Here is a 14,738-nt window from a genome sequence, read left to right on the forward strand (position 1 = left end):
TCGCGAAAGTGAAAAGTAGGGCCTGTCCGGATTTTGAACCCGGGACCTCCTGCACCCAAAGCATGAATCATACCCTTTTTTCGTTTTTTTTGTTTTTTTTTTTACAAAGCCACAAAACTGAATTTGTACTAAGGCACTTATGCAAATAACATGTACAGAAATATGTCAATGAATACTTAAAGAAAATGGTGTTTCTACACACACTAATTATTAAGCTCAACAAAAATATAATCACAGCCTACAGTGCTTATTTCACAAACTACTAACAACATTTTTTTTTTTTTTGGAGAGTGCATTAAAGATAAACAAGGCAGCCATGCGCAAAAAGTTGCCAAAAAAGTGAACTAAAAAGGGCCATCTTGCTCGCCGCGGTCACATTGCTAGGCGGGCGGCCAGGAACGGGCGGTCGTCATCGCATTGGACATCACCAGTCACCAATCGTTGGAGCGCCCGGTGCCGCTGCACACAGTCAGAGACTGTTTCTGTTACCATAGGGGAATCGTGGAAAGATCACATCTACAAGTTAATGTCTTCTCACACCCGGCACACCCCAGCTGGGTGGTGGGTCCATGAATGACGAACCCAAATAGTTCGCAAAAAGGTTCCGGTAATCCTGTCTGTTCGTTAAGACCAGAAACTCGTCGATCATATAGTACCATAAATCGAGGACGTCTTTGTCTCCATCGCGGTATATGTAGTGTATCGCCATTCCTCGTACCCAATTAACCGCATTCATCCGGGTCATAGGGAAATAGACAGCGTCGGGATGAAAGAGTTCTTGGGGTAAAATCGAAACGTAGGGGCGGCGGAGCAGGAAAGCCAGGATCTGGCGGATCAGTTTCCAGCACTCACGCGCGGGGCCACAGTTCAGTCTATGTTCGTCCGTGTCTAACGTCGTGCAACGGGGGCACACAGGGTCGTCAATTAGGTTAATGGCATGCAGCCGTTGTCGGGTTGGAAGTTTCTCGTTAACGACCACATACCACGTCGACCGCACGAAAGTAGACAGGAACGGCGCGTGGATGGCTCGCCATACTCGTGGCCAGTCGACCGTAGGGTGGCGCCGTACAATGTCGTTATCCGGAGTCCAGTGCTGGAGAGCACTATAATAAGTCTTCGCTGTCGGATTCCGTGTCTCCGATATAACCCGCAACACATAGCTATGCTCTACGAAAAACGTTCTAATGTGTGACAGCGAGGGCGATAAATGTCCAACTGGTACCGCGTACGTGGGGCCACTTCTTCAATCAGTAGGCCTGGGAGACTGGCTGTTGGTGAAAGCCAGAGTCGCCTCATGGAACGGAGATACAGTGCCAGCGCTCTGTGCTTGACGTGAGTGAGTCCAACACCGCCTTTGTCGAAGGGTAAAGTAAGCGTAACAAAACGGATCTTGAAAACAGCACCATCGTTCACCACGCGTCCAAACACTGCCTGTATCCTGGAAGCCATCGTGTCCGTTGTCGGCAGTACATGGGCGTAATGGTTAAGGTGAGAAGCCATGTACATATTAACGTATTGGGCGCGTTGCAAAATGTTCAATGATCTGAATTTATTGAGACGAGCCTCTAAACGGAGTCGTCATAAGACCATACGATACGTAAAGCCCGCCGTGCGTTGTATTTGTCGATGGAGTGATATCCCTAAACACTTGAGCATCGGGACCTTTGTCAGAGGTACGGCCAGACCTGCAGGCATTCCTCGTCCTACCTCCATGTAGCGTGATTTCCGAAGGTTGAGCACACTGCCTGCCACCGCCCCATACTGGTGGAGCCAGGAAAACGCCGTGTGTATTTCGTCACCAGACCGTGCTAAGAACATAACATCGTCGGCGTATGCACCACATCGAAAGGTTACGGAACGGAGGGTAAGTCCTTCTAAGCGTCGCCGTAGTCCGTGAAGAGCTGGTTCGAGGGCAACGGCGAAGAGCATGGCAGAAAGAGGACAACCCTGCCGGACGGACCTGTTGACACGGACGGGGGCGGACCGACAGCCGTTGATCATAATCCTCGTGACAGCCCCGTGGATCAATCGAAGCACAACAGACGTCGTCAGACGCGGGACACCGATGTGTTCCATAACAGCACGCAGGAAACCATGGTTAACGCGGTCGAAAGCATGGTCGAAGTCCAGCGCAACAAGAGCGCCTTGGAGGCGGCAAGTTTGCATGAGCGCCACCACGTCTCTATAGGTGCTTAAAGTCGTAAACCCATTAGTGTCGCCCCCGAGGCAGGTTTGATCAGTGTGAATGGCCGCCATTACCGTAGGTTTGAGCCTCTCACGGAGCATGCGTGTCAACAGCTTATAGTCAGTGTTGAGCATTGTCAACGGGCGAAAATCAAGAGGGTGACGGCCTCCGCCGGGTTTGGGCACAGGGATCAAGAGACCCTCAGTAAAGTCAGATGGTACCTGAAAATCGGCGTCCAGGAGTTCACTGTACATCCTGACCCACATTGGGCCCATGAGATCAAAGAACCGCTTGTAAAATTCAAGAGGGAGGCCGTCAGGGCCAGGCGTTTTGTTGGGAGAGCCACGCAACAGAGCCTCTCGCAGTTCTTCCAAAGTCACCGCCGACAAGAGCGTAGCATCATCTTGTAGGTTCCGAGAGACTGGTAGGTCAGATAGGACTTCCCTGACCCCTACATTCATGTGGGACTCCCTCTCGTAAAGAAGTTTATATGACTGTGTGAACGCTCGGACGATATCCATTTGTGCGTCAACGCGTCGCCCGTCCTCCGTCTCAACCTCGGTAATGAGCTGCCTCTTGCGTCTTCGGCGTTCTTGAATGATATGGTGGAGGGAAGGTCGTTCGCCACGAACATCATCAGTCGTCCTCGCTCGCACCAGCACACCCGCAAGACGTACGGCGTTGATACGAAGCAATTGTGCCTTGACGCGTTGTAGTGCTGATTGTCGCTCTGGCGACGGCGGTTGTACAGCCAGTTCGCGGAGGGCAGTATAGTAAAAATCAGTAGTCGCAGTATACCAGCGCGCTCGGTCGCGTCCATAGCTGACTAATGTTCGGCACAGTGCGGGTTTTGCACACCGTAACCACCATTGAAGTACAGAACGGTAGGCGGGTAAACGCCGGAGGCAATTGCTCCATGTGGACTCGACTGCGCGTCTGCAATTTATCTCATCAAGAAGGGCCACATTGAGGCGCCACGGACCCCTACTTCGGCGGACGCGCTGGCGGGGAAGGGTGAGAGTACACACATATGCGAGGTGATCCGTGAACGCTGCCGGCCACATCTCAGCGTCGACAACGGCCGATCGTAGGCCGCGGGTGACGTAGAATCGAGCCGTTTGGAGTGACTAGTAAAGTAGGTGTGTGCTCGACGGTCGCCGTGTTGGATGATCCAGGTGTCCAACAAGGCCAAGTCCTGTACAAGTGCCTGGAGTGCCGGGCAGGTGGTATAGTGTGGCTCCTGGTCGGATGGGCGGAGCACACAATTAAAATCGCCGCCTACTACCAAGTGGTCGGTATTGCCCTGGAAGAGCGGGGCTATATCTTCGGCAAAAAAGGTGCGCCGTTCTCTCCTTTTGCCGGTGCCTGAAGGAGCATATAAGTTCACCAGACGTACTGTACCAATCGTGAGTGCGACCCCCCGGGCCGACGGTAAATAGGAGACATCAGTGGCCATTATCCCTTCCCGCAGTAGAATCGCCGTACCTCCACCGCCCACATCTGCAGGCATAGTGTAGGCGTCATATCCGTAGGCATCGAGACAGAGTCCTGATCGGACTTCTTGAAGGAAAACAACGTCCAGATCCGCAGCGCGTAACGTATCCTTCAGCATACGGATCTTGACATCAGATGTAATGCCATTGACGTTGATCGTGGCGAGGCGGTATGCCTGGTCCATCAAGTCTCGGGAGGTGACCATGGTATGACAGGAGGGCATTAGTCGTGACGTGGAGCGCCGGTCTTGCGAAGTGCTAGGCAGCGACGAGAGGTGCTCATGCCGTCCTAGGCGTCTGTCGCCGGCCACGTAGACGCTGCCATCGGCATCGGTGCATCGTCTTGGTTCTGAAACGCATCCTGCAACTCCATCTCCTGCGCCCAGTCGCCCAGGGACGTTGACACCACTGGATCTCGAGAGGCAGACGGAGGCAAGGGTGCATCCCCGGTGTCGGAGCTGCGGTGATCTCCCGCTTCCTCATGTGGTCCAGACCCAGCGGTAGTGGGAGAAGACGTCGAACCGTGTGAGACGGTAGGGTCGCCTGTGTCGGCGCGGTGGAGCGGTTGAGGCACCTCGTCATCCAGCGGTATCGCCTCGGGCTGTTCTACGTCGTCGGTTGTCTTGCGCCGCTTCTTATGACGCTTGGGTGATTTCTGCTTACGCTGCCGCGCCTCTGTTTCCGACGTAGGGCAAGGGGAGGACGCTGCATCCTGTGCTTCAACTTCCATCGCACCGTCGGCGAGCCGTTGTGACGGTGCGCCGGGGTCCGACGAAAGGACATCAGTAGCATCAGCACTGAAAGACGCTTGCGGCTCCGTGGAAGCTACTGCAGGGTCCTCCAAAGCTCGCACCAATACAGTGGGTTCGTCATATACAGCTGGCGTCTCCCGTCTCGCCGCCGCTACATACGTAATCGGCAGAGAGGTCGGTGTTGACGGACGAATCTGGTCGGTCGAGGGTGTCTGCGCGAGACGGCATTGCAGGCATTCGGTACGCATGTGTCCCGTCTGGCCATAACCGGAGCAGGTTCTCGGCTGACCGTCGTAAATAATTATTGGCCTGCAACCAGCGATCGTGAGATACGAAGGAATATGGCGACGCAGGTCAATACGGACTTGTCGCACCCCGTTAAGGACAGTGTAAGTGTCGAAGGTCTTCCGTTTTTCGGCCGTGTGGCCGAGAACTGTTCCATAGAGTCGAAGAGCAAGGGTGACCAAATCCGCTGGATCTTCAAAAGGGAGCTCAAACACGCGCACATTTTGGATTCCCAATCCAGCACGTCCAAGCGTCACCACACCCACGTTTCCGTCTGAGTGGCAGAACCGATAACCTGCCGTCGAGCGTCTGAGAAGTTTGTCACATGCTTCGTCGTCAGTGAACTTAAGATATACGACGCTGGAGACAATAGATAAGTGGATACCGATCAGCTCGTTAGGATCAACATGTACCACATCGGGTAAAAAACGCTCTACTTCGTGGGCCTTGGACCTAGAGTACGTAGTGTCGAACTGCAGCTTGATCGTGGCTTTCCGATACGAAAGAGCCATCGTGTGTCAGGAACGTGACGGCAATACGTAACACTAGCGCGCCGGTGCGGTAAACAACAACACACCCGGAAACGCGACACGGAGCGGCCGGGACGTACCGCACCGCTCCACAGCCAAAGGCCGAATTACCCCTAGACCAACAGGCCGCACAAGGAAGCAGGTGTGCACACCGCCACCTACAGATATCTTGCCGCACTTGCTGGTCGCAGCATCCAATATGAACCATATTCTCAAAGAGGTTTCTTAATCCGACACCAACAACATGAGCTGTGCTGAGGACCAGTGTATGTGAAGGCTGAAAGAGCTGCTTGAGTTGTGTTGCAGTATGTCGATCGTGTGAAGTGCAAATGTTATCGTGTCACGCACCATCCGCCCACTACGTAGCGTTGTGTGACAGCACGCACTTTTCGACAATACTCTGTGTCCATAGCTGTTTTCATAGCTAGGCTGTTTCCAGCACAAAGCATCCACCATACGAAAGTGGCTGTTCCGCGATTTTGATTTCCTTACCCTTAGACATCATTTCATGTACGAATACTGGCAAGAATTCTCGCTACATTCCAAGTTGCTCCCTCCACTTTCAGCCTACTTGGTTGCTTCATTAGCCACGCAAACAATTCCTGAGGACGCTACATGTAATAAATCGCAGCTTATAGGTTTAATGTCATGATGCTGCTCAATTACAGTCCGCGAGGGGCACCCGGTTCCATGGTGTAATGGTCAGCATTCTGAACTTTGAATCCAGCGATCCGAGTTCGAGTCTCGGTGGAACCTAACTCTGTGTTTTGCGATTGTTTCTAGAAATGTGTACGAGCTGGTAGTTGGATTGTATATCCAGAATTTTAGCTAGGATCATGTAATGCAAATTGTTAATAGCAGTCCACACGTGAATGGGGAACGCTCCAAATGCTTATGCTTTTGCTACTAGGATTAATAACGGAACGTAAGGGGTTCAACTGCGAGAAGACGACCTCAGCTGCTGGTCCCAGTATCTCTCCGTTTTGGGTGCTGCATGCGCGTGCATTTAACAAACGTGCATGCGATGTACTAGTTCTTGGGAAACGAGTAGATTCGTTATACGTGTCAGTCTTTAGGTATAGATATAAGTAATCGAACACGGCTTAATCCTGCTTCGTAGATTGCTTTCCACAAGACGCACTTGCCAGTATCATTGGCCGGTGGCCAGACATGCAGTTTGTCCTGTTGCATGGCTTACTTTCAGAGACTCGCTAGATTATCGTAGTGCTTGGTTGTCGCGAAAGTGAAAAGTTGGGCCTGTCCGGGATTTGAACCCGGCACCTCCAGCGCGCAAAGCAGGAATCACACCCCTAGACCAACAGGCCGCACAAGAAAGCAGGTGTGCACACCGCCACCTACTGAGATCTTGCCGCACTTGCTAGTCGCAGCATCCAATATGGACCATATTATCAAAGAGGTTTCTTAATCCGACACCAACAACATGAGCTGTGCTGAGGACCAGTGTATGTGAAGGCTGAAAGAGCTGCTTGAGTTGTGTGACAGTATGTCGATCGTGTGAAGTGCAAATGTTATCGTGTCACGCACCATCCGCCCACTACGTAGCGTTGTGTGACAGCACGCACTTTTCGACAGTACTCTGTGTCCATAGCCGTTTTCATAGCTAAGCTACTTCCAGCACAAAGCATCCACCATTCGAAAGTGGCTGTTAAGCGATTTTCATTTCCTGACCCTTAGACATCATTTCATGTACGAATACTGACCATAATTCTCGCTACATTCCAAGTTGCTCCCTCCACTTTCAGCCTACTTGGTTGCTTCATTAGCCACGCAAACACTTCCTGAGGACGCTACATGTAATAAATCGCAGCTTATAGGTTTAATGTCATGATGCTGCTCAATTACAGTCCGCGAGGGGCACGCGTTTCCATGGTGTAATGGTTAGCACTCTGGACTTTGAATCCAGCGATCCGAGTTCGAGTCTCGGTGGAACCTGAATCTGTGTTTTGCGATCGTTTCTAGAAATGTGTACGAGCTGGTAGTTGGAATTGTATATCCAGAATTTTAGCTAGGATCATGTAATGCAAATTGTTAATAGCAGTCCACACGTGAATGGGGAACGCTCCAAATGCTTATGCTTTTGCTACTATGATTAATAACGGAACGTAAGGGGCTCAACTGCGAGAAGACGACCTCAGCTGCTGGTCCCAGTATCTCTCCGTTTTGGGTGCTGCATGCGCGTGTATTTAACAAACGTGCATGCGATGTACTAGTTCTTGGGAAACGAATAGAATCGTTATACGTGTCAGTCTTTAGGTATAGATATAAGTAATCGAACACGGCTTAATCCTGCTTCGTAGATTGCTTTCCACAAGACGCACTTGCCAGTATTATTTTCCGGTTTCCAGACATGCAGTTTGCCCTGTAGCATGGCTTACTTTCCGAGACTCGCTAGTTTATCATAGTGCTTGGTTGTCGCGAAAGTGAAAAGTAGGGCCTGTACGGGATTTGAACCCGGGACCTACTGCACCCAAAGCAGGAATCATACCCCTAGACCAACAGACCGCTCAAGGAAGCAGGTGTGCACCCCGCATCCTACTGATATCTTGCCGCACTTGCTAGTTGCAGCATCCAATATGGACCATATTCTCAAAGAGGTTTCTTAATCCGACACCAACAACATGAGCTGTTCTTAGGACCAGTGTATGTGAAGGCTGAAAGAGCTGCTTGAGTTGTGTGACAGTATGTTGTTAATAGCAGTCCACACGTGAATGGGGAACGCTCCAAATGCTTATGCTTTTGCTACTAGGATTAATAACGGAACGTAAGGGGTTCAACTGCGAGAAGACGACCTCAGCTGCTGGTCCCAGTATCTCTCCGTTTTGGGTGCTGCATGCGCGTGCATTTAACAAACGTGCATGCGATGTACTAGTTCTTGGTAAACGAGTAGATTCGTTATACGTGTCAGTCTTTAGGTATAGATATAAGTAATCGAACACGGCTTAATCCTGCTTCGTAGATTGCTTTCCACAAGACGCACTTGCCAGTATCATTAGCCGGTGGCCAGACATGCAGTTTGTCCTGTTGCATGGCTTACTTTCAGAGACTCGCTAGTTTATCGTAGTGCTTGGTTGTCGCGAAAGTGAAAAGTTGGGCCTGTCCGGGATTTGAACCCGGCACCTCCAGCGCGCAAAGCAGGAATCACACCCCTAGACCAACAGGCCGCACAAGAAAGCAGGTGTGCACACCGCCACCTACTGAGATCTTGCCGCACTTGCTAGTCGCAGCATCCAATATGGACCATATTATCAAAGAGGTTTCTTAATCCGACACCAACAACATGAGCTGTGCTGAGGACCAGTGTATGTGAAGGCTGAAAGAGCTGCTTGAGTTGTGTGACAGTATGTCGATCGTGTGAAGTGCAAATGTTATCGTGTCACGCACCATCCGCCCACTACGTAGCGTTGTGTGACAGCACGCACTTTTCGACAGTACTCTGTGTCCATAGCCGTTTTCATAGCTAAGCTACTTCCAGCACAAAGCATCCACCATTCGAAAGTGGCTGTTAAGCGATTTTCATTTCCTGACCCTTAGACATCATTTCATGTACGAATACTGACCATAATTCTCGCTACATTCCAAGTTGCTCCCTCCACTTTCAGCCTACTTGGTTGCTTCATTAGCCACGCAAACACTTCCTGAGGACGCTACATGTAATAAATCGCAGCTTATAGGTTTAATGTCATGATGCTGCTCAATTACAGTCCGCGAGAGGCACGCGGTTCCATGGTGTAATGGTTAGCACTCTGGACTTTGAATCCAGCGATCCGAGTTCGAGTCTCGGTGGAACCTGAATCTGTGTTTTGCGATCGTTTCTAGAAATGTGTACGAGCTGGTAGTTGGAATTGTATATCCAGAATTTTAGCTAGGATCATGTAATGCAAATTGTTAATAGCAGTCCACACGTGAATGGGGAACGCTCCAAATGCTTATGCTTTTGCTACTATGATTAATAACGGAACGTAAGGGGCTCAACTGCGAGAAGACGACCTCAGCTGCTGGTCCCAGTATCTCTCCGTTTTGGGTGCTGCATGCGCGTGCATTTAACAAACGTGCATGCGATGTACTAGTTCTTGGGAAACGAGTAGATTCGTTATACGTGTCAGTCTTTAGGTATAGATATAAGTAATCGAACACGGCTTAATCCTGCTTCGTAGATTGCTTTCCACAAGACGCACTTGCCAGTATCATTGGCCGGTGGCCAGACATGCAGTTTGTCCTGTTGCATGGCTTACTTTCAGAGACTCGCTAGATTATCGTAGTGCTTGGTTGTCGCGAAAGTGAAAAGTTGGGCCTGTCCGGGATTTGAACCCGGCACCTCCAGCGCGCAAAGCAGGAATCACACCCCTAGACCAACAGGCCGCACAAGAAAGCAGGTGTGCACACCGCCACCTACTGAGATCTTGCCGCACTTGCTAGTCGCAGCATCCAATATGGACCATATTATCAAAGAGGTTTCTTAATCCGACACCAACAACATGAGCTGTGCTGAGGACCAGTGTATGTGAAGGCTGAAAGAGCTGCTTGAGTTGTGTGACAGTATGTCGATCGTGTGAAGTGCAAATGTTATCGTGTCACGCACCATCCGCCCACTACGTAGCGTTGTGTGACAGCACGCACTTTTCGACAGTACTCTGTGTCCATAGCCGTTTTCATAGCTAAGCTACTTCCAGCACAAAGCATCCACCATTCGAAAGTGGCTGTTAAGCGATTTTCATTTCCTGACCCTTAGACATCATTTCATGTACGAATACTGACCATAATTCTCGCTACATTCCAAGTTGCTCCCTCCACTTTCAGCCTACTTGGTTGCTTCATTAGCCACGCAAACACTTCCTGAGGACGCTACATGTAATAAATCGCAGCTTATAGGTTTAATGTCATGATGCTGCTCAATTACAGTCCGCGAGGGGCACGCGTTTCCATGGTGTAATGGTTAGCACTCTGGACTTTGAATCCAGCGATCCGAGTTCGAGTCTCGGTGGAACCTGAATCTGTGTTTTGCGATCGTTTCTAGAAATGTGTACGAGCTGGTAGTTGGAATTGTATATCCAGAATTTTAGCTAGGATCATGTAATGCAAATTGTTAATAGCAGTCCACACGTGAATGGGGAACGCTCCAAATGCTTATGCTTTTGCTACTATGATTAATAACGGAACGTAAGGGGCTCAACTGCGAGAAGACGACCTCAGCTGCTGGTCCCAGTATCTCTCCGTTTTGGGTGCTGCATGCGCGTGTATTTAACAAACGTGCATGCGATGTACTAGTTCTTGGGAAACGAATAGAATCGTTATACGTGTCAGTCTTTAGGTATAGATATAAGTAATCGAACACGGCTTAATCCTGCTTCGTAGATTGCTTTCCACAAGACGCACTTGCCAGTATTATTTTCCGGTTTCCAGACATGCAGTTTGCCCTGTAGCATGGCTTACTTTCCGAGACTCGCTAGTTTATCATAGTGCTTGGTTGTCGCGAAAGTGAAAAGTAGGGCCTGTACGGGATTTGAACCCGGGACCTACTGCACCCAAAGCAGGAATCATACCCCTAGACCAACAGACCGCTCAAGGAAGCAGGTGTGCACCCCGCATCCTACTGATATCTTAACGCACTTGCTAGTTGCAGCATCCAATATGGACCATATTCTCAAAGAGGTTTCTTAATCCGACACCAACAACATGAGCTGTTCTTAGGACCAGTGTATGTGAAGGCTGAAAGAGCTGCTTGAGTTGTGTGACAGTATGTTGTTAATAGCAGTCCACACGTGAATGGGGAACGCTCCAAATGCTTATGCTTTTGCTACTAGGATTAATAACGGAACGTAAGGGGTTCAACTGCGAGAAGACGACCTCAGCTGCTGGTCCCAGTATCTCTCCGTTTTGGGTGCTGCATGCGCGTGCATTTAACAAACGTGCATGCGATGTACTAGTTCTTGGTAAACGAGTAGATTCGTTATACGTGTCAGTCTTTAGGTATAGATATAAGTAATCGAACACGGCTTAATCCTGCTTCGTAGATTGCTTTCCACAAGACGCACTTGCCAGTATCATTAGCCGGTGGCCAGACATGCAGTTTGTCCTGTTGCATGGCTTACTTTCAGAGACTCGCTAGTTTATCGTAGTGCTTGGTTGTCGCGAAAGTGAAAAGTTGGGCCTGTCCGGGATTTGAACCCGGCACCTCCAGCGCGCAAAGCAGGAATCACACCCCTAGACCAACAGGCCGCACAAGAAAGCAGGTGTGCACACCGCCACCTACTGAGATCTTGCCGCACTTGCTAGTCGCAGCATCCAATATGGACCATATTATCAAAGAGGTTTCTTAATCCGACACCAACAACATGAGCTGTGCTGAGGACCAGTGTATGTGAAGGCTGAAAGAGCTGCTTGAGTTGTGTGACAGTATGTCGATCGTGTGAAGTGCAAATGTTATCGTGTCACGCACCATCCGCCCACTACGTAGCGTTGTGTGACAGCACGCACTTTTCGACAGTACTCTGTGTCCATAGCCGTTTTCATAGCTAAGCTACTTCCAGCACAAAGCATCCACCATTCGAAAGTGGCTGTTAAGCGATTTTCATTTCCTGACCCTTAGACATCATTTCATGTACGAATACTGACCATAATTCTCGCTACATTCCAAGTTGCTCCCTCCACTTTCAGCCTACTTGGTTGCTTCATTAGCCACGCAAACACTTCCTGAGGACGCTACATGTAATAAATCGCAGCTTATAGGTTTAATGTCATGATGCTGCTCAATTACAGTCCGCGAGGGGCACGCGGTTCCATGGTGTAATGGTTAGCACTCTGGACTTTGAATCCAGCGATCCGAGTTCGAGTCTCGGTGGAACCTGAATCTGTGTTTTGCGATCGTTTCTAGAAATGTGTACGAGCTGGTAGTTGGAATTGTATATCCAGAATTTTAGCTAGGATCATGTAATGCAAATTGTTAATAGCAGTCCACACGTGAATGGGGAACGCTCCAAATGCTTATGCTTTTGCTACTATGATTAATAACGGAACGTAAGGGGCTCAACTGCGAGAAGACGACCTCAGCTGCTGGTCCCAGTATCTCTCCTTTTTTGGTGCTGCATGCACGTGTATTTAACAAACGTGCATGCGATGTACTAGTTCTTGGGAAACGAATAGAATCGTTATACGTGTCAGTCTTTAGGTATAGATATAAGTAATCGAACACGGCTTAATCCTGCTTCGTAGATTGCTTTCCACAAGACGCACTTGCCAGTATTATTTTCCGGTTTCCAGACATGCAGTTTGCCCCGTAGCATGGCTTACTTTCAGAGACTCGCTAGTTTATCATAGTGCTTGGTTGTCGCGAAAGTGAAAAGTAGGGACTGTACGGGATTTGAACCCGGGACCTACTGCACCCAAAGCAGGAATCATACCCCTAGAAGAACAGACCGCTCAAGGAAGCAGGTGTGCACCCCGCATCCTACTGATATCTTGCCGCACTTGCTAGTTGCAGCATCCAATATGGACCATATTCTCAAAGAGGTTTCTTAATCCGACACCAACAACATGAGCTGTGCTTAGGACCAGTGTATGTGAAGGCTGAAAGAGCTGCTTGAGTTGTGTGACAGTGTGTTGTTAATAGCAGTCCACACGTGAATGGGGAACGCTCCAAATGCTTATGCTTTTGCTACTAGGATTAATGACGGAACGTAAGGGGTTCAACTGCGAGAAGACGACCTCAGCTGCTGGTCCCAGTATCTCTCCGTTTTGGGTGCTGCATGCGCGTGCATTTAACAAACGTGCATGCGATGTACTAGTTCTTGGGAAACGAATAGATTCGTTATACGCGGCAGTCTTTAGGTATAGATATAAGTAATCGAAGTCGGCTTAATCCTGCTTTGTAGATTGCTTTTCACAAGACGCCAGTATCATTGGCAGGTGGCCCGACATGCAGTTTGTCCTGTTGCATGGCTTACTCGCAGAGACTCGCTAGTTTATCGTAATGCTTGGTTGTCGCGAAAGTGAAAAGTAGGGCCTGTCCGGGATTTGAACCCGGGACTTCAAGCACCCAAAGCAGGAATCATACCACTAGACCAACAGGCCGCACAAGGAAGCAGGTGTGCACCCCACCACCTACTGATATCTTGCCGCACTTGCTAGTCGCAGCATCCAATATGGACCAAATTCTCAAAGAGATTTCTTAATCCGACACCAACAACATGAGCTGTGCTGAGGACCAGTGTATGTGAAGGCTGAAAGAGCTGCTTGAGTTGTGTGATAGTATGTCGATCGTGTAAAGTGCAAATGTTATCGTGTCACGCACCATCCGCCCACTACGTAGCGTTGTGTGACAGCACGCACTTTTCGACAGTACTCTGTGTCCGTAGCTGTTTTCAAAGCTAGGCTGCTTCCAGCACAAAGCATCCACCATACGAATGTGGCTGTTAAGCGATTTTCATTTCCTGACCCTTAGACATCATTTCATGTACGAATACTGGCAAGAATTCTCGCTACATTCCAAGTTGCTCCCTCCACTTTCAGCCTACTTGGTTGCTTCATTAGAAACGCAAACACTTCCTGAGGACGCTACATGTAATAAATCGCAGCTTATAGGTTTAATGTCATGATGCTGCTCAATTCCAGTCCGCGAGGGGCACCCGGTTCCATGGTGTAATGGTTAGCACTCTGGACTTTGAATCCAGCGATCCGAGTTCGAGTCTCGGTGGAACCTGAATCTGTGTTTTGCGATCGTTTCTAGAAATGTTTACGAGCTGGTAGTTGGAATTGAATATCCAGAATTTTAGCTAGGATCATGTAATGCAAATTGTTAATAGCAGTCCACACGTGAATGGGGAACGCTCCAAATGCTTATGCTTTTGCTACTATGATTAATAACGGAACGTAAGGGGCTCAAATGCGAGAAGACGACCTCAGCTGCTGGTCCCAGTATCTCTCCGTTTTGGGTGCTGCGTGCGCGTGCATTTAACAAACGTGCATGCGATGTACTAGTTCTTGGGAAACGAATAGAATCGTTATACGTGTCAGTCTTTAGGTATAGATATACATAATCGAACACGGCTTAATCCTGCTTCGTAGATTGCTTTCCACCAGACGCACTTGCCAGTATCATTGGCCGGTGGCCAGACATGCAGTTTGTCCTGTTGCATGGCTTACTTTCAGAGACTCGCTAGTTTATCGTAATGCTTGTTTGTCGCGAAAGTGAAAAGTAGGGCCTGTCCGGATTTTGAACCCGGGACCTCCTGCACCCAAAGCATGAATCATACCCTTTTTTCGTTTTTTTTTTGTTTTTTTTTTTTTTTTACAAAGCCACAAAACTGAATTTGTACTAAGGCACTTATGCAAATAACATGTACAGAAATATGTCAATGAATACTTAAAGAAAATGGTGTTTCTACACACACTAATTATTAAGCTCAACAAAAATATAATCACAGCCTACAGTGCTTATTTCACAAACTACTAACAACATTTTTTTTTGTGGAGAATG

The 14,738-nt window shown here is 49.1% G+C and overlaps 7 non-coding genes across 7 annotated transcripts; 6 read left to right on the forward strand and 1 right to left on the reverse strand.

Moving 5' to 3' along the window:
- Positions 1-5,929: 5,929 nt before the first annotated feature.
- Positions 5,930-6,001, forward strand: Trnaq-uug (transfer RNA glutamine (anticodon UUG)). Its single transcript has one exon. It is a non-coding gene; the product is annotated as a tRNA-Gln (tRNA).
- A 1,125-nt stretch (positions 6,002-7,126) lies between these two features.
- Positions 7,127-7,198, forward strand: Trnaq-uug (transfer RNA glutamine (anticodon UUG)). Its single transcript has one exon. It is a non-coding gene; the product is annotated as a tRNA-Gln (tRNA).
- A 1,785-nt stretch (positions 7,199-8,983) lies between these two features.
- Trnaq-uug (transfer RNA glutamine (anticodon UUG)) lies at positions 8,984-9,055 on the forward strand. The gene has a single exon. It is a non-coding gene; the product is annotated as a tRNA-Gln (tRNA).
- A 1,126-nt stretch (positions 9,056-10,181) lies between these two features.
- Positions 10,182-10,253, forward strand: Trnaq-uug (transfer RNA glutamine (anticodon UUG)). Its single transcript has one exon. It is a non-coding gene; the product is annotated as a tRNA-Gln (tRNA).
- Positions 10,254-12,038: 1,785 nt separating this feature from the next.
- Trnaq-uug (transfer RNA glutamine (anticodon UUG)) lies at positions 12,039-12,110 on the forward strand. Its single transcript has one exon. It is a non-coding gene; the product is annotated as a tRNA-Gln (tRNA).
- Positions 12,111-13,261: 1,151 nt separating this feature from the next.
- On the reverse strand, positions 13,262-13,333 carry Trnap-ugg (transfer RNA proline (anticodon UGG)). The gene has a single exon. It is a non-coding gene; the product is annotated as a tRNA-Pro (tRNA).
- A 556-nt stretch (positions 13,334-13,889) lies between these two features.
- Positions 13,890-13,961, forward strand: Trnaq-uug (transfer RNA glutamine (anticodon UUG)). Its single transcript has one exon. It is a non-coding gene; the product is annotated as a tRNA-Gln (tRNA).
- Positions 13,962-14,738: the final 777 nt, after the last annotated feature.

The sequence above is a fragment of the Schistocerca gregaria genome, chromosome 2 (assembly GCF_023897955.1).
Source record: "Schistocerca gregaria isolate iqSchGreg1 chromosome 2, iqSchGreg1.2, whole genome shotgun sequence".
NCBI lineage: Eukaryota > Metazoa > Arthropoda > Insecta > Orthoptera > Acrididae > Schistocerca > Schistocerca gregaria.